Raw genomic sequence first — 24,316 nt, 5'->3', positions numbered from 1 at the left:
GCAGGCACGATGTGCCTTGCGTCTATGCCTGTCCTGGAAATCAAGGGCTCCTGGGGTCTGGGGAGAAAACAGGGGGTCCCATGCCAGGGAGGGCATGGGCTTCAGATGACAGGGTGTGGGGGCACCTCAGCCAGCGGGCTGGGGGTGGGGCTGCACGCTGTGTCCTTGTGCCTTTCCCTCCCTCAGGCCTTCAGAAAACCCATGGCCCAGACCTCAAGGTTCCCTCCGTGTCTTCTCAAGTCCTATAGCTCATCTCCTGTTGTCCTGCTGCCCAGAAGCGTCACACTGACTTATCCACCCACCTCCTCCAGGTCCTTTGGTGGCTCCAAGTCTTGGCAACCATGGACGAAGCTGCTGTAAATTTCAGTGCGGGTTATTCGCAGCCACAGGTTTCAGCTCCTGCAGGGAAACTCTCAGGAGCACCAGGGATGGGCTGTGTGGCCAGGGTGGGCCTGGCTTTGTAAGAATCTGCCAGTTCACATGGGCAGGCCACCCCATGTCTCCCAGCAGCAGAGGAGAGTTCCTGGGGCTCTGGGTCCTCACTGTCATTGGGTGTGGCCTGTGCTTTGTGTGTGGTCATTCTAACGTGTATGTAGTAAGAGTTTGGTTTAATTTGCATTTCTCTAAGGACATTTGATGTTGAACATCTTTTTGTTTATTTTCCATCTGTATCTTTTCTGATGTGGTATCTCTTCGGGTCACTGGCTTTTTTTCCTTTTTAAGTTTTGAGACAAGATCTTGCTAAGTCAACAAGTCACTCAAGCTGGGCTTGAACTTGGAATCTTCCTGCCTCAGCCTCCCAGAGGGCTGGGATCACAGGTATGCACCACCACACTCAATTTATTGTAAGTCTTGAAGCTGGTCGGAGTTACTCTTCCAACTTTATTCTCCTTCAATACTGTATTATCTATTCTAGGTCTTGTGTTTCTGATAAAAACTTTAGAATCAGTTTACTGAAAATACCACAAAAATACCTCGCTGAGGCGGTGATTGGTTTGTAGTCACCATCCTCATTGTTGGGACACAATACCTGACACTCACAGTGTTAAGGAGGAGAGGTCTCAATGAGCTCACAGTTTCAGAGCGTTTAGTCCATGGTCATCTGACTCCAAGGTAGAAGCGTCATGGTAGGAGAGGAATAGTGCCAGAGAGGAGGGGTGAGGGGCCATATGCAGTCCCCAAGGCCATGCCTCCACGTCTCACCCAGGCACACCCAGAAGTGTGCTTTACTGATTCCCCAGGCAGCTCCCAAGCCAACCAAGTAGATACACTCAGGCTTAACTACCATGATTAGGTTTCACGGAACCTGTTGATCAAGTCGGGCTAATGAATTTTTGAATGGATTATCTTTTTAAGTTTAAGCCTCACAATGACACTCTATGATTGGTGCTGTTATTATCACCACTTTTCAGATGAGGAAACTGAAGTTCAGATACTTCCCATGGGTGGCTTTGAGGAAGGACTCAGTGGGATTGAACTGGGATATACCCATGCTTAAGCACACTCACTCACACACACAGATTTCCTAGCTCTTCCTGCTACAAGGGCTAAAAAGCAAGCAGTGACATCTCAGTAACCACGGGCACACCTGGTAGCTGGTCTTGGTCTCTGTACTGCATGGACCACAGAACTGACTTGAGCTCTTCTGAAAAGTGGATGGTTCCACAGCTTGAGCAGGGAAAGCTCAAAGTGAGTCTAGAAGATTGTGCATATGCCACAAAGTTAAGAAGAGGCTGAAATAACAACAGATGTATGCCAGAAGGACACAGGATTGGATCCAGCAATGATGTCTTGGGTATGACATCATTGGCAACCAAAGAAAAAAAGCCAAACAATTTCACCAAAGTTATAGTCCTGTGTGCGTGTGTGTGTGTGTGTGTGTGTGTGTGTGTGTGTGTGTGTGAAAGGATACCCTCCACTGAGTGCCAAGGTGGCCCACAGGGCAGGAGGAGATGTTTGCAAATCCCATTTCCGATAAACGATTAAGGCCCAGAATATAGAAAAAAACCCCACCACTGACAAAAAATAATAACAAGAACCAAGCAACACAGGAAAAAATGGACCAAAGGTTTGCACAGACATTTGTGCAAGGAAAATATAGAAAGGGAAACGTGCTCAGAAACCACTGCTGGCCACCACTGGTCACTAGGGAAATGCAGATCCAAATCCAATGGGAGCCCATGCCAACTGATGTGGAGGGCTGTTCCCAGGAAAGAAGGATGGGGAGAGGTCAAGGATTGGCCAGCGTGTGGGGACTCGGCTCCCTGTGGCATACAGTGGTCATATGATCCAGCAATTCTGCTTCCTGGTGTTTACCCCAAAGAAAATGAAGCCGCATCCCTGAGAGACTGTCACACACTCACACTCATAGCGCTGTTCTCCACTGGCCTGTCCTGGGGAGGAGGAAGGCAGAGTCGCTGTTCGTGGGACACAGCTTCAGGCTGGCAGACAGAACAGTTGTGCAGGGTGGTGACGGTCGCACAGCGAGGGAATGTGCTGGGCACACTGGATTGAGCTCAGCATGGTCAGGTTTATATTGTGTGTATTTTACCACAATGAACAACAGATGGTCGCTGGTTATAACGCATTGAATAAAATCAGAATTGAGTTCACACTGACAATAAGGGTTCTTCTCACATCAACATGTCTACCAATGAATGTGGAAGCCATGGAGCTGGGAAGTGACTGCTATACAATGATCACATCAAGACTGGCTCGTCTGCACGTGTCATCAACTGATGGCAAATCGAGCAGAGAGGTCTGAGTGAGACACAGAACATCTGTGTGGCCTTACAGTGTCCCCACACTTGATTGATGCAAGGGGGAAACAGGAAGCAGTAATGGTGAAAGAGCTACGACAGTGACTGCAAAGGAAAACCACAGCACTAGTGCACGTCTGGTGGGGGCACAAGCCTGGCTGATAATAAGAACACCCCAATAAACCCACATGAAGATATTTTCTATACATCTGGTATGGTGGCACACATCTGCAATCCCAGAGACATTGGCAATGCTGGAATGGAAACTGTCAGTGATCCATGCCAGCTTACCTGGATGCCATGACTGTGTTGAGGTTATGGCAAATAAAACCCCACTCACAGGAGACACACAGCCAGGAGGACTACAGACTCAGTCCAGAAAGAAGCTAGAGAGAGATTTGGCAACAGGTTAAAAGCCACTCAGTCCAGGTTAAACCTGTACAGGAGTCCTCTGGATTGTGTGTGCGTGCATGTGTACGTGTGTGTGTGTGTGTGCGCATGTGTACAGTGCTGAATTGAACCCAGGGTCTTGTATATGTTAGGTAAGCCCTCTGCCACAGAGCTACATTCCCAGCCCTTACACATTTCCCCCAGATTTTTCTTGCAAATATTCTGTAAATTTGAAAGTATTTTCAAAATAAAAAATAAATAATCTCCATGAGCGGCAGAGCTGCAATTCAGATCCAGGCCGCCTGGCACCTGGCATCTCTGTGTCGTTTTCTAATCAGGGGCTATTGTTCACAGCCAAGGATGCGCTGCCTAGTGTGGGAGGGGTTTGCCCTGGCACAGCTGAGCTGGTCTTGGCCTAGGACTGAGCTCTGGCGGCCCGCCTGGTGACCTCCCACCATTCTTGTGGGCTGGTCCTCCTGAGACAATAGTGTCCCCTCTCAGTGACCTCTTCCTGCTTTCTCCAGCGCTAAGACAGACTACCCCATGTTCTTGGGGCCTCTGACTACCTCCTGAGTCGTCAGCCTCTGAGCTGGGATCCTGTGGCCAACATCCCTGGGCCATGGAACAGCAAGTAATGTCTAATCAGGATGGCGACAGGCCAGGCTCCCAATTGCGACACTTGTTCTACCATCACCCGCCAGTAACCCCCGTTCTTTTGGGGACTGGTTCCTTCCTACTTTCTAACACGATGGCTCTGGTCACATGACCTACCCTCACGGACACAGCTGATGGGTCTGGGGTAGATAGTGACTCAACATGGCCAAGCAGAGCCTCCTCTCCCAGAACTGCAGGGCTGCACTGAAGCTGGCTGCATGGCCACCAGTGCAGGAAGTGGGTGCACACATGGCCAGGGAGTGGGAGGCATCCTCGGGCCACCTCTGAGACATGCCCTATGCACAGTCCCCATGTACACCAGCTCCTCCCAGACCTGGTGCGTATTTCCCACCAACCTGTCTGTCCGCTTTGCATTTTTACCACTTTAAAACAAAGCAGCCTGACCACCATGCAGCCCAGGGGGGTCAGTTGTCACGGTTCCGTCCCCTGCTTGGACGGGGACAGGAACAGAGCTGGCACAGAGCTTTTTCCCTGGCTCTGATGCACACAGAGGTGGTAGACTTTGCCCTAGGACCAAGCCATCCTGCTCCTGCCTCCACTTACCTGCTGCACCTGGGCATCTTCCTGCTCAGGTCAGGGCCGAGCCGGCAGAGGGAATCTGTGGTTTCTGGGTGTGGATGGAAGGGGTGACCTCATCCCTCCCCTGAGGTCCATGGTAGGAGGCTTGGAAGGAGGGGTCTTCTATGGCCACACAAAGGAGAGGTAGCCACCCTCTGCCAAGGGTTTTCAGTGAGGCCTAAATGACAGCCCGAGGGGCAGAGTACCGCTGGCTTGGCACGTGTGAGGCCCAAGTTCCATTCCCAGCACTGTGTGGGAAAAAGGAGAGAAAAAAATAGATTTGTGCATTTTACATAGTTTCTTCTATTCCTTTCATTTTAATTTTCATGAGTCCTCATTTGCAGAACATAATGATTATATTCCCCATGGGGAGTTGGTGCATCCATGTGACACATCCTCACTCTTCTTATGCCACCCTCCTCAGTCCCCTTTCCATTCAAAAAGATCTTTTTCCTATGTTTAACTTTTATTTTGCTCTTTGATAATTTTATCGTTCAGTGCTGGCAATGGCAAGGTCTATCACTGAGCTACAGCTCATCCCTAACTGCACAAATCTTTTTTTTTTGGTACCAGGGATCGAGCTCGGGTCCTTTTGCTTGCCAGGCAGGCAGTGAAACTACTGAGCTAACTCCCTGGCCCTGAACTGCACAAATCTTAAGAACACATTTCTACAGCAGCTGGCTGTGTCAGTACACATCTACAATCCAAGCTCTCTGGAAGGCTGAGGCAGGAGGATTGCAAAGTCAAGCCCAACCTCGGCAACTGAGCGACTTGGCAGGACCCTGTCTCAAAAAAATAAAAAAGGGCTGCAGAGGTAGCTAAGTGTGAAGGCCCTGGGTTCAATCTCCTACAAAACAGAAAAAAGAAAGAAAGAACTTCACGTCACGGATCATATGGCCTGGGCTCTTTGTGTCTGCTTTCTCTCACTCCACAAAATATTGGGAACACCAAATATATTTTTTCTAGTACCAGGGATAGAACCAGGGGTGTTCTACTACTGAGTTACACCCCCAGCCCTTATTTTTTGAGACAGTGTCTCACTAAGTGGCCAAGGCAGGACTCAAACTGAGATCTTCCTGCCTCAGCCTTCCTCAGTTCTGGGACTGTAGGCGTGCACCACCATGCCTGGCTGGGGACAGCCAGTCTTTGCTCTCAGCCTGGACACTAGTATTTGCTGGTGCCTGGCCTGCTCCATGCCGTCCCATGAAGGCAGATGAAGGAAGTGGGGCAGTGGGTGGGGAGGTGGCCTGCTGACTCATTGGGTCTGGGGTGGCACCAGGGTCAAAAGGCCCCCATCACCTGGGTCCCCTCACACTTTGAGAGCAGGAGGTGGCAAGTGGGTTCTGAGGGCTGAGAGAGGCTAAAGAGGGAGGTTTAAAAGGTCATTGGAGGCTCAAACAGAAGTAAAAATGTGCTAAAAAGAGAAAGGGGCCATACAAATAAATATAAAGCAGGGCGCTGTTTTGTCTAATGTGAGCAGGATTACCATCTGTTAATTTATTTTTTATTAATTTTTTTTCCTTTGAGACAAGGTCTCACTTATGTAGCCCAGGGTGACCTCAAACTCACAGTGATCCTCTTGCTTCAGCCTCTTGAGTGCTGAGATTATAGGCATGTGTGACCACACCTGATCATTTGTTCATTTATTAACTCAGTGATTGTCTCTGGAGCCCCTACAGATACATGAAAGCAGGGGTTTGGAACAGCAGGGAGGAGGGCAGATGGGAAAAAGAAGTTGCCCCCGTATGTTGGGCTAAGAAAGGGGAAGTCTGGGACGTTTGGAGAGAGCATCAGGGGAAAAAGATGACTTTGCTGTGGGGCCAGGGAGAACCTCCCTGAGGAAATGACCTTTAGCTGAGAACTGAAAGGTCACCTCTGTTGGAGGAAAAGATGAACTGGAAAAGTAAACAGCAGAAGCAAAGGCCCTGAGGCAAATGAGAGAGATGCCCACAAAAATCGGGACCTCATAGGCACTGCTGTATGACAGCTCAATTTCAGAGAGCTGTTTGTCTTGCTGCCATGGAAACACATTATTTTTGTTTCAGGTTTTTTTTTTAGTTTGTTTTATGTAGCCCAGGCTGGCCTCAGACTTGCGGCAATCCTCCTGCCTCAGCCTCCTGAGTGCTGGGATGACAGGTATGCACCACCATACCTGGTGGAAATACATTCTTTATCACAGTTTCAGTACTTCCTCATTCCCCTGTGTCGTGATCACCAGGTGTGACAGTCTGGGTTGGTTTCTACTAACTTGTAATTTTGTGAGCTACCTTCTTAACTGGTTCCCCACATTAACAAAGCAAAGCCCACACTGAGAGACAGAGGAGGGCTGGAAATGTGGCATGTTAATGCTGCAAAGATTTTGCAAAACTTCAGCAGACGTTCTACTAAACCATTGGTGGTGAACCTATGGCACGTGGGCACTCAGAGCCCTCTCATGTTGGCACATGAGCCAAGTCACCCCAGCCAGGCTTTCACAAATGCTTAGCATGCATACAACAATAAAGATCACATTAACTATGCAAAACCACGGCAAATGCAAACTTCTAATTTTCAATAAAAAACTGTTTGTATCATTGAGAACTCTTACTGTGTTTTCTTGTAAGACAAAAGATATTAATGTATGAGTTGTTTTATCTAAACTAAAACCTCAGTATTCAGGTTCAGTTGTAGTGTTGGCACTTTGCAGTACATAAGTGGGTTTTGGGTTGCAGTTTGGGCACTTGTCTCTAAAAGGTTCGCCATCACTGTGTTAGATGATGCAAATAATGAAGTTCTTAGTTATATCTTTTTTTTGGTACTGGGGATTGAACTCAGGACCTTGCACTTGTGAGGCAGGTGTGGTGCCACTGAGCTAAATATCTGCCTCTTAGTTATATCTATATTGTCATTAACTCCTGTTCATTCATCTCCATTGCATAGTTTAAATAGTTGCTCAAGTTCAAGTTCAATTCTTTTTTTTTAAATTCATTTCAATTCTTTTGCATTACAAACATCCTTTAGCACAGCACAGTGCTTTCCCAATTGAACCACACTGAATCACCCAAGGTCAGGTTAACAGGAAGGTGGTGACTGTGCCCATCTGGAAGCGGCCTGAGGCTCTGAACTTCCAATATTCGATGTGACTGCATCCCAGTGACCGTCTAGATTAGAAGACAGGAAAAAAGCTGGGTGTTATGATACTTACCTGCAGTCCCAGCTGAGGCAGGAGGCTGAGACAGAAGGATCACAAGTTTGAGTCCAGCCTGGGCAATTTAGCAAGACTCAGAGCTGAGTGTCCCGGCACATGCCTGTAATCCCAGCACTCAGGAGGCTGAAGCAGGAGAATCACTTCAAGTTGAAGACCAGCCTGGGCAACATAGTGCGTTCAAGTCCACCTTGGACTACACAGTGATACCGTTTCAAAAACAAAAACAAAAAAACAAAACAAAAACAAAAAAAGGCTGAAGATGTAGCTCAATGCAAGGGCCCTGGGTTTAGTCCCAGTACTGAAGAAAAAAAAGACTGAAAAGGTCATTGTTGACATTCAACATTGTAGACTTTTGGTGGGGGGGGGGTTACATGCTAAGCACACATGCTCCCACTGAGGTCTGCAGTATCCCATTTATCTTAAAAAGGGCCTTGTAAAAAAGAATTGAAGTGTGTCCTGTCCATGCACTAACTCCTCATGATGAATGCAATCATTAATTATCACTGTAAACATGGACTAATAAAAAAATTAATAAAATAAAAAAATAAAAAGAGAAGAAAAGGATACTTTAGGAGCTAGGATGTAGTCAGTTATAGTGCTTGTCTCGTGTGGGCAAGGCCCTTGGTTGGATCCTCAGTGCTTAAATAAGTAAATGAATAAATAAGACATTGAAGTTTCCAATGTAGGATAAAAAAAGAAATTGATTTTTAAATTCAGTTAGTTTTTTGCAGTGCATACTAAGTAAGTGCTCTACCACTGACCTATGTTCCCAGCCCTACTTTTTGTTTGTTTTTGTACTGGGATGGAACCTAGGGCCTCTGTACTGAGCTACATCTCCACCCTTTTGAATATTTTTAAATTTTGAGACAAGGTCTCCCCAAAACGCCCAGGCTGGGCTCGAACTTTCAACTTCCCAGAGTCCTGGAGTTACAGCAGTGTACCACCACACTCAGCAAAAAAAAAAAAAAAAAAATTATTTTGTGATCATAGGTGGCAGATCGATTTGGATGTGAAATCTCCTTTCTCCAATGTTTTCTATGCTGGTGAGATGAAATGTCAACAGGTGTACAACTTATTTTAAAATCAATAATCTAGTTTTTGTAACTATCATCACTTAGTTTTCTTTGAAGAATTTTCTTACTTTGAAATTGAGATTATGTACACTGAATTTTTTTGTATGTTGAATTTTGTGTTTTTGAGACAGGGTCTTGCTATTTAGTTCAGGCTGCCCTCAGACTTGCAGTGATCCTCCTGCCACAGCCTCCCAAGTGCTGGGACTACAGGTGTGTACCACCACGTCGGCCTATACACTGAATTTTCATTTTTCTGTGTTATTCAGGTTAAACCATCAATTTGACTTAGAGCATCATGCCCAGTCAGTACTAGGCTAATAACTGAACCGTGGATATACGTGAAAGTAGAAATTTGGATGGTATTTTAGAACTTGTATTCTTCATTAATCCCCTCATAGAAAGGGCATTGCCTACTACTTGTAATTGACATTTTTGCGGCATGTGAGTCTCCATCCAATTTTCCCATAATATATTTAACAGTGGTGTTTCAAATTTATATTCAGTGAGTCATTAAGACACCCAAACATTTAACTGAATCTTTTCAGCAGTTGTATCGTTCCTGGAAGATATTTTAAAAGCTCAGTAAGGTCAGAGAAGATTTTTTTACTGTTTAAAGACTGCTTTAAAAAGAAATACAAGGCCAGGGATTTAGTTCAGTGGTTCTGTCTCCTGCCTCCGAAGTGCAAGGTCCCAGGTTCAATCCCCGGTACCAAAAAAAAAAGAAAGAAAGAAATACAAGACCAGGCTGGTTTGAACTTATGATCCTCCTGCCTCAGCTTCCCAGATGTCTTCACTTTCTTCACGACCATTTGATATAAAGCTTTTACTTTTAATTTAAAAAAAGAAAAGAAATACAAGGTCGGGAGTGGCTCAGCAGCAGGGCCCCAGCCTAGCAGGTACAAGACCCTGCCTGGGTTCTACTCCAGCACCAGCAAGAAAGTAGGGCATCATTTCTCTCAAGGGTTTTCTATCACAGGTGCACATATACATATATATATATATGTTACAATAAATATATTACATATATTGGCACCATTGTCATGTTTCTGGCTTCTCTGTGTTTGTGTAGTTCAGTTTTTGTAAAGATTCTACTGCAGTTTTAACATAATTTTTATCCAGTTTTACAAAAAATACCCCAGAAGTGCCATATTAGAAGTATTTGATATTGTGTGGTTTTGTGGTCCAAATTTGAGGTCAGCCCTCTAATCATCATTGATCTGTTTTCTTTACAATAGGTTATTCTGCACATTCTAGAATTTTATATGACTGGAATATGGATGGTTTTCTTCATTGCTCCATAATTATTTTGAGATTAATCAATAAAGCTTATAGAAGTAGTTCATTCTTTTTTTTTCTTCTCTCTCTGAGTGGTCCTGGAGATCCAATCCAAGCCCTTTGGTCTGAAGTACAATATTTAGTTTTTCTTTTGAGACAGTGTCTCACAAGTTGCTGAATTCCCTGGGCTGATTTTGAACTTGCAGTCCTCCTCCTGGCTCAGCCTCCCAGAGTGCTGGGATTACAGGTGTGTGCCACCACAAATGGCTCAGATTATTTTTTAAAATTGCTAAATATGTTCTATTTCATGGATATAGCAGCTATCCATTCATCAACTTATGAACTTTTGTGTTATTTCTGGTTAACTGTTGCCAAAAAAATCTATTACAGAACATATATGTTCATTTCCTCATATAGATATTGTTTCTTTCCTTTTGTTAAGAATTGAGACAGCAGTGTTCAATCATGGGGTAGGTGAATGAATGAATGAATTACTTTGCAGTACTGGATTGAACCCAGAGCCTTCACACTGAGTTACATCCCTATTTACTTAGACAGTCTTGTTAAATTACTAAATTTCCCAGGTTGGGCTTGAACTTGTGATCCTCCTGCCTGGGCCTCCTGAAGCCCTAAGTTTGAAGGTGTGTGCCCGACTTGAATGGTTCTTTTCTTTTTTCCACTACCAGGAATTGAACTCAGGACCTTGCACTTTTGAGGCAGGTGCGGTCCCACTGAGCTAAATCCGTGGCTTGAATGTTTCTTTTTTCTTTTTTTTTTTGTTATTGGGGATCAAACTCAGGTCCTTGTGCTTGTGCAGCAGGTGGTGAAACCACTGAGCTAAATCCCTGGCCTGAATGTTTCATTTTTAAAGAAACTGTAAAATCTAAGATGGAGGCTCCTCTTTGCCATCCCACTGCCGTGTACAAGATTTTCCAATTCCCCTAGGTCCCTGCCCATGTTTGATATGCCTGGTTTTTACTGTTAGCTCTTGCCATCCCTGTTGACTGGTACTTTCATTTGATTTCTACTGCATTTCACTCAGGGCTCTCGATGTTGAGTGGTTTCCCATTTCTCCTGTTTTGCAGCACTGGGGATGGAGCCCAGGGCTGCGCTGAGTGCATTCCAGCCTGAGCACTTGTTCCAGGCACGTTTTCACCTGGGTGTCCTCATTAAAATGTCTTTTCCTTAAAACAAAAAGCAGCAGAGTTTAGAGATCTGTCAGTCTAACCACAATCACCATCTGTGCCACATGCCTCCCATCAGGCATAGCGCCAAAACAAAAGTGTGGCTCGGCATTTTACTTCAGCCCTGCGGATTTCTGTATCCGCTAACACATATTTTAATTACTATAATGGGCTTTGTACTTCACCCTGAGTAACAAAATTCAGGTGCTGTGTGTAGCTGATGCTTGACTTCTGCATCTGGCTTCTGTCGGGAGGGAGCTTCTGCAGAATGGGTGAGGTTCTTGCTTCTGCATGCTTCCAATGTACTGGATGAGTCTTAAAGCTGGGTGTTGCTGCATCCAAGCCAGAGTCATTTCTATAATCAGCAGCAGCTCCACTGTCTCTTCAACTTGGGGTGTAGGGCTTGAACCCAGGGCCATGTTGTACCAGCCACTCTGGCCCTATTTCCTCACTTTGGTCTCCCTCCCACAGACCCACATCTTACTGCACCTCCACACCTTCATTGCTCTTTTCTGGGTTTCTCTCTTTCCTTTGTTCTTTTGAGACAGGGTCTCACTATGTAGCTCAGGCTGGCCATTGAACTCCCAGTGACTCTCCTGCCTCAGCCTCCTGAGTGCTGGGATTACGTGCTACCACACCAAGCTTTCTTTCTGTGCTTTCATCTACATACTTCCTGCTGCCTGCTTTCCAGTTTACTAATCTGCTCTTCTGCTGCTTCTAATCTGCTAATTTCACCTAATTCTCCCTTAATAATGTTACTTAGGACTCCTATGTATCTGTACATACAATATACTGCGCTTGTTTAAAATACACAGTGCACCGAGTCCTGACCTATGTGCACACTCACAGAACCATGGCCAGGATCAAGAATCAGGTCTCTCTCACCATCCCCAAAGTCTCTGTGTCCCTTTGTTTCTCTCTCCCTTCACATCCGCTCCCAGACAACTTCTGATCTGTCAGATCAGTTCACATTTCCTAGAATTTTATATAAATGGAACAAGGCAACATATACTCGTTTTTCACTCTGTCCCTCAGTATGATTTTGAGATTCATCCATGTGGTTGAGTGTACAGATAGACAATCCTTTTTCACTGATGAGCAATGTTCCACTGCATGAACTTAATTTACCTATTGATAGGTAACTGACTTGTTTCCAGTTTTTGATACTGTTCTTGTACAAGTCTGAATGTAAATGTGTATCCCCTCCCCCCATTTTTAAAAAAAAGAGACAAAGTCTCACCATGTTTCTGGACTTGCTCTAGACTCCCTGGCTCAAGTGATCCCTCTGCCTCAGCCTTCTTAGTAGCTGGAACTACAGGTACCCCTCATACTACTGCACTGGGATAGACGAATGTTTTCATCCTCTTGAGTAATATTTATGTGATAGTCTTTTTGGTCAACTTGAGTAGACTAGTCTCCAATTATTCAACCACAAGTCTAGGGCTGGAGTGTAACTCAGTGGTACAGCGTCTGCCTCAAGTGTGCAAGGCCCTGCATTCCTGCTTGAGCAGGGCAAAGCAAAACCAAGTCTCACTGCTGCCATAAAAGTATTTGTGCAGGCGACCCAACCTGACTTTAGTAAGGGAGCTTATCCTACATCATCTGGTTGGGCCTGATTACATCAGCAGAAAGGGTGCAGCCTCCCCAAAAGACCATGTGAGGACAGCAGCCTCGGCCATGCTTGGGAAGCCCAGGCTACTTCCTGGATTTCACATCTGCCTGAGACCTCCCCAGCCCCACCTCCGCACCTCCTGGCTCTGCTTGTTTGAACCCTGCCTGATAGGGATCTGAGTGGAACAGAATATTCAGGTAAGCCATGGATGGTGGTGCACATCTGCAATCCCAGCTGTTCAGAAGGCTGAGGCAGGAGGATCACAAGTTGGAGGCTAGCTTGGGCAACACAGCAAAAACCCCCTACCCGTCCACCTAAAATTCTTTTCTTATTTTTTGAGACAAGGTTTCAATGTGTAGTCCAGGCTAGCCTTGAACTGGTGGTCATATTCCTGCCTTGGCCTCCCGAGTGCTGGGACTACAGGTCCACCCACTTGGCTTTAAAAAATTCTTAAACTTTTTTCTGCATCGGTTTTGGGTTTTCTTAGATTAATTCTCTCACATAGTTAACACGGTGACCATATTTCCAGTGGGACAGAAGATAGCAGTAGTCCAGGCACGACAGATGCCTCATCAAATCTCTAAAGAAAGTGTGGTCTTGAGTGATCATGTCTTTGTTATCTTGGAATACTCCATTTTATTTTAATTTCTTTAAACAAAGCTCTAAAGTTTAAGAATTTAATACTGTAAATAAGCCATACAGCTCACTTCAGAGTAGACAAACCTGTATTTTTCTTTTCTTTTACTTTCAGTTTTTTTGTTTTTGTTTTCTGCAAGGCCAAGACAGCCATTAAAGAACACCATAGCTCAAAGGGAAGGGGTTACAGAAAACAGATACGCAAGGTGCTCCCTCCACCAACAGAAAGCGTCGGCTCTGACTGAAGACCTCTTCTAAGACAACGTTGTTAAAATAATTTGGCCTCTGTTGCCTGGGAGACACCATCACTCCGTGGACAGCACTCAGAATCATTTCTGGAAGAACCCACCCTCCTTTCTGGGATCTAAACCTATGCAGTATCTGGTGTTTCCCCCCACACACCCCTCAGGTCAGCCACCAGGGACTGAAGGGCACCAGGGATTCTGGGCAATTGGCCTGCCACATCCCGGGTTCTTTGCGTAGTTACCTTTGACATCACCAGAGGATTTGGGAATGGGAAGCATCCAGACCACCAGGTGACCTCAAGCACGTGACCCCCAAGCAGCTGATTTGTTGAAAATGGAGAGGAGAGCCCCTGCTCTCAACTTAGAGCTGACATCTGGGAGTTTCAACCAGTTTTAAGAGGAAGACAAGGAGCAAGAGAGACATCACAAAAACATTGGCCAGAAGTAGGAAAAAAAGGGAAATTAATTTTCCTTAAAGAGCATGAGAAAAGGCTGGGTGTGGTGGCATGCACCTGTAATCCCAGCACTCAGGAGGCTGCAGCAGGAGTGCCACAAGCTCAAGGCCAGCCTGGGCTACACAGTGAGACCCTGTCTCAACACCCCCCAAAAAAAGACAATTAGAAAAAGTCTCCCATTTTTAAATTTAATTTTTTAAAATTTGAAATCTGTCAGCCAGACAGGGTTTCTGAGGTTAGGGTTAGTCCACTGTTGCACATCCTTGGTTGCAGCCACTGCCATCTTCCTGACACCAGACTCGTGCTCTTTGAGGGCCTCCGCTGTGCCCAGGGGCCGGGCCTCCAGGACACCAACCTCCGCTTGTGGTGATCACTGTGAATAAGTTAACCAGGCATGGAATTGCAGGCCTAACAACTGCTGCTCTCCAGGGGGACCAGAAGTTGAGGGTGCACACGTGGGAGGAAACACAATTTTTTGGTCATGAAAAACCAGACTATAAATCCGCTCCTGCCCACACAATTCGCTTAGATCTTTTTCATAAATCTTTTCAACTTTCAGAAACAACCTGTCCAGGTTCCTCCTCAGGTCTAGCAGATCCTTGGAGGATTCCAGGGTGTGCTCCTTTCTTTCAATTTTCACCAAGTACACGAACAAACTGTCCACGGCAGACCTGAGCGTCATCAATCTGACTCCACCTGGCTCACTGAGGCCTTGAAGGCGTCCAGTGAAGACAGCTTGTTGAGTAGGTCTGGGGTTAGTGGCCAGGTGGCCAGGTCCTCCCTGAGTGGTGTGGGCACATGCTCGTGTGTTTCTCTTCAGCTCCCCAGGCTGCCATAGAGCGTCCAGCTGCGCCTCACCCAGGCTCTGCACTGTGCTGGCCAGGCTGTCCCTGTCCACCTCGGGCCCCAGCCCTGCAGGCCTCATGCTCCTGGATATCAGTGACAGCAGGCTCTCGGCCAAGCTTGCAAAGGCCTCCTGTAGGGTGTGGACACCCGACTCCACACCCTGCAGCCTGAAGTCCAGGGCCCGGCCCTTCTGCAACAGCCAGTCCAGGGTGCCCTGTGTCCAGACTTCATCCCCTCCAGCCCAAGGGCCTTGGCCCTGAGCTGGCCAGCTCCTCCTGACCTCATTTGGGAGGTGCAAGGCAGACTTCTCTGAGCACTGCAGCTTCTCGGTGAGGGCCTGCAGGGTGAGGCGTTCGGCTTCAGCTACCTCCTTGAAGGCCTGCTGCTCCTGCTTCAGCCTCACCAGCTCCTACACCTCACTGTACACCTTGGTTTCCATGGCCTGCAGGGAGCTTTGTAGGGCTGCTAGGTCCTCGTTCTGGGACTTGGCCAAGCTCTGCATCTCCTGCAACATGGCCTTCAGTTCCTGCTTGTTCCCCTCGGATTCCTCCACCTTTGCCTTCACGTTGTTGACCTCACCCTAGATCTGCTTCTGCAATTGGTGAAAACAGTGATGTCACGGATGGATTTGTTGAGTTCTGTCACCTCTCCTCCACCGTGTGCTTCAGGGACATGAAGTTGCCTTCACCAGTGTCCTTCACTATGTGGATTGAATCTGAGAGGACTTCATCTCCTTCTGCAGTTTCTGCAGGACCTCACCAATGCAGCTGACCTTGCTGTCCTCTCACTTCCCTGGTTTCTCTGTGAAATCGTTTGTGCTGGGAGTTCCTCAGGTCGGACTCCAATATCCCAAACGTGGCTTGCAGCAACTGTACCTTCTGCTCCATACCGAACATGCCCCTGCTCGGCTCAAAGTGCAGCCACACTTCCTGCAGGATGTTGTGTGTGCCCCAGCTCTAGAGCACCCACAAGTACAGCACGAAGAGTGCAGTGCAGAGCTGGCAGCCGGTGGGGTCCCTTTGTTCAGTGAAGGCATGGTGGCATCTGGGACTTGGGGTGAGAAGTGAGCTACCTTGCAATACTTTAGTCAAACTAAGGATATAAAGGCATCGGCTGGGTACTCCCAGCCACACTGAAGCATGTGGGGAGCTTCAGGTTGCAGACTTAGCCATGCACAGATGATGAGCATTTGCAATGTCCTTCTGTCCAGAGAGAAACTCCTGGAGCCAAAGCTCTGAAAAGCAGCTGAGTTCCACTGTGAGCCTGGCTGAGAAATGCTGCCTGGAGTCTTGGCCACCACCCATAGTGGCTCACAGTGCACACCCTTGGGATTGTGAAGCAAAGCTGCTTTCCTCCGTGGATAGGTTCTCTTCTCTTAGCAGACAGCTTCAGGTATGCTGGGACTTGACAGGCCCTGAACACTTGGCCACAGGCCACAGGCCACAAGCCCCTGTGACCTGAGCTTCTCATTGCAAAGTGAACTCACGTGACCCATGGGCTGTCAACTGCATTTGCACAGAACACTCTAACACCAAGCTGAAGTGGGGTGGATGACCTTAGGTAACTCCAAGGGACCCTGAAGGTGTAAAAAGTCTCACAGGACGTGGCCCAAGATCATGGCTCCTATGCCTGTGCACAGCCAACTGAGGAAGAGAAAACTCAGGCCTGCATAACAGCCCAATTTCCAGTGGTTCTGCCCAAAGTGCAGGCACTTCGCGAACCCAGTCCCCACACTACAGCCCCTTTCTAGGTATCCCCAAAGGGCAATGGAGAAAGAAAAGCCAGCAGGGAATGGATAGAACTGCAAGCAGCACACTCAGGTTGTTCATTTTGCTTGGAAGGAGAAAGGGTCAGAGGCTGTCTGGTCTAGGGTTCCTAGCTGAAATGCAGTAGCACCTCAGCAAGATGCCTGGACACCTGGGCAACCCTGCCCTGAATCCATTGCCAAAAAGGGAGTCAGGGATTGGGGAGACCAATCCTGATTCCTAAGGGGAAACCAATCTACTGCCACAGTGGAGAGGATCAGTCGTCCTCTTTCAGGGAAGCACTCCTTGTATTTGGCTGTACTCAGGAAAGCTGGATTGTGTTAAGTGCAAGTATATACCTTGTTACTGTCTTCACTGGAAGGTTCAGTATGGTAAAGGAGACAAAAGTGCCACGGTTGGGGTTAGCTATCCTGTAAGGGCAGTGTCACGTCACTGTGATAAGGACTAAATGGGTCAAGAACGTTTTTGTTGCATATTGGCCATTTTTATATTTTATGAAGCATCTACTAAAAACTCTTTGCCTATTGTTTTATTGAGTGGTCTTATTCAGTTGTAAGAGTTCTTTAAGGCCTGGGAGTGCAGCTCCATGGTGGAGCTGGTACCTTAGTATGTGTGAGGTCCTGGGTTTGATCCCCAGCACTGCCAAAAAAAAAAAAGTTCTTTATATATTCTAGACAGGCTTTTTTTTTTTTTGAGATAGGGTCTTGCTATGTAGTTCAGGCTGGCCTTGAACTATGTAGCCCAGGCTGGACTCGAACTCATGGCAATCTTACTGCCTCGGTCTCCTGAGTGCTATGAAGACAGGCGTGCACCACCATGCCTGGCTTCTAGACAGACTCTTTTTTTTGGTAATGGGGATCGAACTCGGGACCTTGCGCTTGCAAGGCAGGTGCCGGAACCACTGAGCTAAATCCTCGGCCCTCAGATAGACTTTTGTCAACTACATTCTATTGCAAACTCTTCTTGCCATCTGGGACTTCCTTTTTCTTCATGGTGTCTTTCAAAGAACAGGAATTTTTAATTCTGATAAAGCTCAGCTTACAAATAATCTCATTTACGGTACATGCTTGCTGTGTCCTGAGAGATCTCTGCCTATCCCAAGATCACAAAGGCTTTTTCTTCTAAAGGTATTATTGTTTTATCATGTTTAGGATTATCATCCACCTTGAGTCCCTCTCCTTTGGGGTCTCTCTGATGCTCCGGGATCTACAAATGCACCTCCCACCACCTCACATCTGAGCCAGCCTTGCCACTTGCTCTTTTTCTAGATCTATCAACCCACCAAGCCCTGGGGGTTCATTGCCTTGGTTTTGTTACTCGACCACGACCTGCCCTAACCGTGAGACCATGTCCCGCTTCACACTGCTGAGTAATCTCCTGTAACCACGCCGAAGACCCTCTGAATCTTCGGGAAACCCATACCTCACTCGCTCTGGTTTTTCTGCGCTCTCAGCAACGCCCTCGCCCTCGCCCTAGTGGGCTCTTCCAGACTCAGCCTCTGCCTAACGTCCTCCACTAATTCCCCCACAAAGCTCGCCCGGCACCATGCGTCCCCCGGAGGAGCGATCAGAAATTACATATTTAACTCGATCTAATTCCGCGTGGAACGCTCCCTTCTCCGCCAGCTTTCAAACCTCAGGAGGACGAGGGCTCAGCTGCCGGTGCCCCCAAGAGCGAAAACACGGACTCGGGAAGCGGGACAAGGGGGAGACGACCTGCGCGCAGAAAGAGCTTCGGCCGTACTCCACTCCAAAGGGACTACTCCACGCGTCCATGTTCTAGCTGAGCGAGACGCTCACCCGGTCCTCCCGCGCCCGACTCAGCGCTTGCGCGGGTGGGCGGGACCACGAGGCCACGGCCTATCCCCGCCCCCAGCGGCGTGCGCACGCCCCGACGCACCGCCTCGCGCATGCGTTGTCGGCGGGGGCGGAGGCTGTGGGTGGCGGGGGCGCGCTCAGTCTCGCTTGTGCTCCTCGTGCCGGGCCGAGGCGGCGGCGGCTGAGGCGCCAGGGGCAGGGCCAGCAGGAGGGTATGGGGGATGGACCCGGCGTGGCGGCCGCGGCCGGAGCCGGGGGCTGAGCGCTCGAGACGGCGCTGCGAAACGCCGGCTGCCCTCTGCTGCCCGCCGGTGAGTGTGCATCCCCGCGCCTGGTGGGGTATTGGGGCGAGGCTAGAGGGGGCGGCTGGGGGCGTCTTCTGGTGGCGCGGCCGCCGCCCGGCCTACGTCCCCGGCTTTGGCTGCCCGCGACTCCGCCGCTGTCACTGCGACCGCGGCGTCCCTTCCCGAACTCCCGAACCTCTTCGTTCCTTGACACCCCTCCCCAACCCCGGCCCTGTACCCCTTTTCCCACCCCACCCTTTCCCCCGCACCCCTTTTACCTTCCTGCACTTCCTTTCCATTCCCGCACCCTTTTCTCTCCCGCTCCCCCCATCCCCTTTCCCTTCTGGCGCCCCGTCCCCCCACCCCCACCCCCTTTTCCATCCCTCACCCCGTTTCCCTCACATACCTCCTTTTTCCCCGCACCCTAACCCTCCCCGCACCCTTTTCCTTTTCCCACCCTTTCCCGTTTCTCCGCACCCCGTTTCCCCGCACCCCTGTCGCTTGCACCGGGTCTGGGCCGAGGCGAGGGAGGGGCTGGCAGAGGAGTGGGGCCGACGCCCGGGGCCGTCTGGGTTTTAGCTCCTTGTGGGGTCCGAGATCCTGGGAGCCCTCGCCTGCCCCGCATCCCCAGAAGTTGGCGTCCAGGGCAAGGCCATCGCCACCTGAAACCAGTTCGCACCTCTTGTTTTGTTTCTGAACTTGGCGTTTAAGGGGGAGGGGTCGCTGTCCTGCGAGAACGAGGACGTGGTGGCGCGGGTGGACTGGGCCTCGGGGCTATGTCACCCCTCTGGAAAGGGGAAGCCTCGCGAGTTGGCCTCCCCAAAGAGCCCGGATCAGCCAGCAAAGGTGTGTGCAGCGTTGGTCCCGTGGTTGGCATGACCCGGTCCTCCAGAGCGCTGACACGCTCACCTAGGGCCCTCTAGGTGAATTTGCGGCAGCCTGCTGGAGCTGATGGCCAAGCTTTGGTGACACATTACATACTCGTCTCAGAAGACCCTCGCCATTGTTCGCAGGCTGCCGTAGAGAATAGAAAGGCGACCCCCCCCAATCCAAAATGGTTGCTGAGAGTCAGATGCGTGGCAGAAGTACCTGTGCTATAAGCATCTCTGTGAGGTCTGAATTCCTAAATTAGTTCATTGCTAACCACCCAGGGCAGGTGCAGCTTTAAGGTAAAGAAAACTTTTGATTTGTTTACGCCTTCTATTCAGTATCTTAGATATTGGGGAAGCAATTGGTTAAACCTAACCCTTGTCTTTTTGAGGTACCCGTGCATAGAAGTCATTGCAGACATTAACTGTGTGGAAATATTAGTGACAGAAAATCCCTCTAGGATGAAGGTACATTTTTTTCTCAGTTTGTAGATTTGAAAAATTGAGACTCAAAATTGTGAGTAGGTGGTAGTTTTACTAGTGTCACATAACAAACAATGCTTATAGGTGGGAATTTAACTCAACAATACCTTGTCCTCCACCAACAGAGTTGGCTTATATTTTTTTGAAATCACACACCCACTCTCTGGCTAGTATAGAAAGATTAAAAAGCTGATTCTCATCTGTGGGTGGTAACCTTTTTCTAAAAAATTTTCAGCTGCTTACAGAATAGATTGTTGATCAGCAGCATAGGAAAAATTTACATATTGAACATTCATTAGCCTGTGATCTAGATATGTTGTAATTGTGAGCATTTTGGCATAGTGTTGGTGCTGTGTACTAGCTATAAGAAACAGTACTACATTTCATCTTAAAATAATCAGGAGCACCATCAGGTGACCATGCTGTGACACCTTGCAGTGGTTGAGAGAATCTTAGGACCGCAAAACCCTGTAGTCTGTAGTTTGATGAAGAATCCCAGCGTCCTGGGCTGGTTGTTGACCATTGTTACATTAAGCTGTGTGGTTCTCTATACTAGAATATTTGTCCTTTTCTGCAAGGTTTTTATGCAAATCATAAAACCTATAATGGCTGAAGGTTCAAGTTTAAACTCCTCAGAGTGACATTTATGGGCCGTTTATTAATTTGCTTATTAAATATTTATTGAGCCCTCATTTTGTTCCAGAATTTTTAAGTATTGAGCTATATTTTGGGAACAAAACAGACAAGACTTTTATCCTCTCTAAGCTTTATTATGTGTGTATGGGAAGGAGGGAGGCACAATAAACAGGAGGCTAGACAAGATCCTTTCAGGGTTAGTTTCATAAACTAGCACATAAACTATTTTCCAAATAAACTTTGGTAGGGAAACTTGAATTTTATTTAATTTTTATACCCTGAAATATTCATTTCAGAATTTTCCCCTAACCATTTAAATATATAAAACCATTCTTAGCTCAGAGACTGCTCAAAAACATGGAGCAAGCTGGATTTGGCTTTTATGCAATAATCTGACTTTTTTGGGGGGAGACAGGGTCTTACTCTGTAGCCCAGGCTGGCCTTGAACTTAGCAGCAATCCTCCTGCTGCAGCTTCTGGAGTGCTGGGATGACAGGCAGTCTGGCCTTTTGTAGAAGTGGTTTGTGACCCCTAATATGAACTATGAAGAAAACAAAACAAGCTGATGTGACAAGTGAGTGACTAGGGGTGGGTGGAGGGTTGGTGACTGAGGAGGCCTCATTTGAGAGAAGCAGTTTGCGCAGTGGCCTAAAGGGCAGAAGAGCTTCCCTGGCAGATGCAGCAGAGAGCAAGGTCTTAGGAGGAAAAGAGCTGCTCCTGTATCCCAGGCAAGGCACTTCCCACAGAGCGAGTGATTACAATATTGCCTGCGTTCCTTTTTCATTTTGTTGCTTTCAACTACTTGCCTTCCTCCTATCGGGTTTTCAGAGTCTCCCCACTGTGGAACTGAGTTAAGGGAGCTCCTCACCCAGTAAACAACAACTTTCTCAGTGCTTTTCAGCTTCTGTGTGAACACCTTTAAGTGACTGAAAGTTTGTTACTTCGAGGCATCCTGTGCAGTTTCAGATCTAATTGTGGCAGTGTTTTCCATGCAGAATTTGGCCTTTCGACCCCAGAGGGAGCCTCATCCCAGAGTTAGGTCCCCAAACTAGTGCACCAGGCAGAAATCACAGAGGAGGGAAACTGTGCTTGAAAATCCCATAAGTTGCTCAAAAAGTATAGTGTGGATGTTTTTATGTGTATAATCATACACAGTCTTCATGCATATTAAAGGCTGAGAGACAACAAACTTTACTAAAGGAAGGAGCCAGGGGAATAAATTATTGTGTAGCTGTCTAAGCCTTTAAGGTATTTTGCTTTTTCAAAGTTACCTGATCTCTATCAGAAAGTTGGGGATGATGGAGAATTCTGATGTTCCTGCTTCTGTGCAGTTCATTGCATTCTATTTTCACATTAAGCCTCTGTTACATTAATAAAGGTGTGTAGATGAGTTGTGAATATTAAACAAGATAATACAGAGGAAAGGTATGTGGCACAGAAAACGGTCAGTAAATGTTTGCAGGATTGAATGTAGATTTTTGCTTCACTGAGCTCATAAACACACTTGTCCTTTGGAAAGTTGTGGGGAAGAACTTGGCCACCTGCTTCCTGTCTTTCCATATTGGCATTTCCTGTTGTGGCTGTACTGAGCAGCTGTCACTTTCTCTGTCCTACAGCATTGGTCACATTTTACCAGGGGTAATCTTGTAAGTTAAATGGGTATGTGATGTAACTGTTATTTCTATCACATGACTATTAAAAGTATTTGAGCATTGCTACTGTGACTTCCATTTCAATTTTCACTTTTCAGGGGTAAAATTTTAAATTTCTTTTAGCTTTTTAAAGATTCATTATTCTGGCTGTTCTTGTAAGTGTGCCTGTGTAGCTTGCTGCTTTTTTTACTTTGGTGCCCTGAAGTGCATTTTAAGGTACAAACTCAAGTTTTATCTCCTTCCTGAACCCTTCCTCTGTGGTTCTACACCTCCATATTTCTAGCATACTTTCTTTCATATTCATTTGTTTTCTTATTTTTGTATTTTACACTTGTTTCATGAGCATTTGTCTTCACAATGAGCCAACAAGTTTCTTAAGGACAAAGATCATATTTTAGATTTTTTTTTTGTCTGGAGCGGGGGGCTGGGGATTGAATTTAGGGTCTTTGCACCGAGCTGCATCCCTAGCCCTTACTTATTCATTTCCGTTTTGAGACAAGGTCTTGTTAAGTTGCGCAGGCTGGGTTTGAACTTCCAATCATCCTGCTTCAGCCTCTCAGAGTGCTGTGATTACAGGTGTGTGCCATGGTGCCCAGGATATTTTAAGCATCTTTTGTGTTCTAGATGCATTAAATAAAGTTGTAAGGGCTGGGAATGTACCTCAATGGTGGTGTAGCACTTGCCTAGCATATACCAATCTCTGGGTTTGAGACATAGCACTAAACAAAAAGATGTAAGCATGTAGTTCATCATAAATATGTTACATTTTAAAAAGTAAACTATTTGTTAAACAATGTAAGTTACAGAAATATTATGAAGATAATATTGAGAATTCCTGTCTGTCCTACACCCAGTTTCCCCTTTTCTTAATACCTTACTTTAGGATGGTGCATTTGTCACAATTAATGAACCAATACTTAGTACCTTATTACTAAGCCCATACTTTGTTCAGATTTCTAGTTTTTTTCCTAATATCCTTTCTTGTTCCACGATCCCATTCAGGATCCCCTGTTACATTTAGTTCTCCTTAGCTCCTCTTGGTTGTGATGATCTCTCGCTGCTTTTTTGGTACTTCTAAAGATAATTGGTCAAGTGTTTTGTAGGGTGTTCTCTAGCTAGGATTTGTCTGATGTATTTTCATGGTTAGATTGGTGTGCTTTTGGAAGGAAGACCACAAAGATAAAGTGCCATTCTTATCAGATCACTGTGGTACATATCAGTACATAACTTGTCAGTATGATGTTAACCCCAGTTGCCTAGCTTGAGGTTATGTGTGATGTGTGTAATTTCTCCTCTGTAAAGTCATTCTTTTTCTTCTCCTTTTGCATTTTGTCCTCTTTAGAAGAGAGTCACTATGTACAGCCTACACAGGAGTGGCAAGTTCCATTCTAACTACTTAAGAATGGAATCTACACCGGTTTTGTTGGCTGGATTATTCTAATTTTTTTTTTTTGGTACCGGGGATCGAACTTGGGTCCTTGTGCTTGCGCAGTAGGTGGCAAAACCACTGAGCTAAATCCCCAGCCCCTAGTGTTTTTGTTTGTTTGTTTGTTTTTGGTTACCGGGGATTGAACTCTAGTCCTTGCGCTTTCGAGGCAGGCTGTGGAACCACTGAGCTAAATCCCAGGCCCTGGCTGGATTATTCTAGATTTGGCCATTGGGAGCTCTTTCAGTTGGCTTCTGTATCCCTTCTTTTTGATGGATGAGATAAGATCAAAAATATGGTGAATCGAATTTTTAAAATTTATTTCAATAAAACACATTGCCATTAATTCTCCCCCCCTCAAAATATTCCCTCTTGCTTCACACACTTATCCTGTCACTCTTGCCACTTTCTTTTTTTCGTGGTACTGGGGATGGACCTCACGCTTGCCAGGCAGTTACCATGCCGCTGAGCTACATCACCGGCCACTCT

At 46.9% G+C, this 24,316-nt stretch overlaps 1 long non-coding RNA gene and 1 pseudogene across 3 annotated transcripts in view; one reads left to right on the top strand and one right to left on the bottom strand.

Moving 5' to 3' along the window:
* Window positions 1-14,223: 14,223 nt before the first annotated feature.
* LOC147822426 (cytoskeleton-associated protein 4 pseudogene) lies at window positions 14,224-18,423 on the bottom strand (annotated as a pseudogene).
* Window positions 18,424-18,564: 141 nt separating this feature from the next.
* The window catches only part of LOC101698240 (uncharacterized), a 71,136-nt gene continuing 65,384 nt past the window's right edge, over window positions 18,565-24,316 (top strand). For 2 of the 3 annotated variants that reach the window (XR_015445668.1, XR_015445666.1), the window contains exon 1: window positions 18,565-18,789. This is a non-coding gene — a long non-coding RNA (uncharacterized LOC101698240). The remainder of the gene's footprint in view (window positions 18,790-24,316) is intronic. The other variant, XR_015445667.1, reaches the window with a different exon arrangement.

The sequence above is a fragment of the Heterocephalus glaber genome, unplaced genomic scaffold (assembly GCF_053883595.1).
Source record: "Heterocephalus glaber isolate CG9 unplaced genomic scaffold, H.glaber_assembly_v1.0 deba00001615, whole genome shotgun sequence".
Lineage (NCBI taxonomy): Eukaryota > Metazoa > Chordata > Mammalia > Rodentia > Bathyergidae > Heterocephalus > Heterocephalus glaber.
Note: the sequence above shows the minus strand (reverse complement) of the source record. Positions and strands in the feature narration are given on the sequence as shown.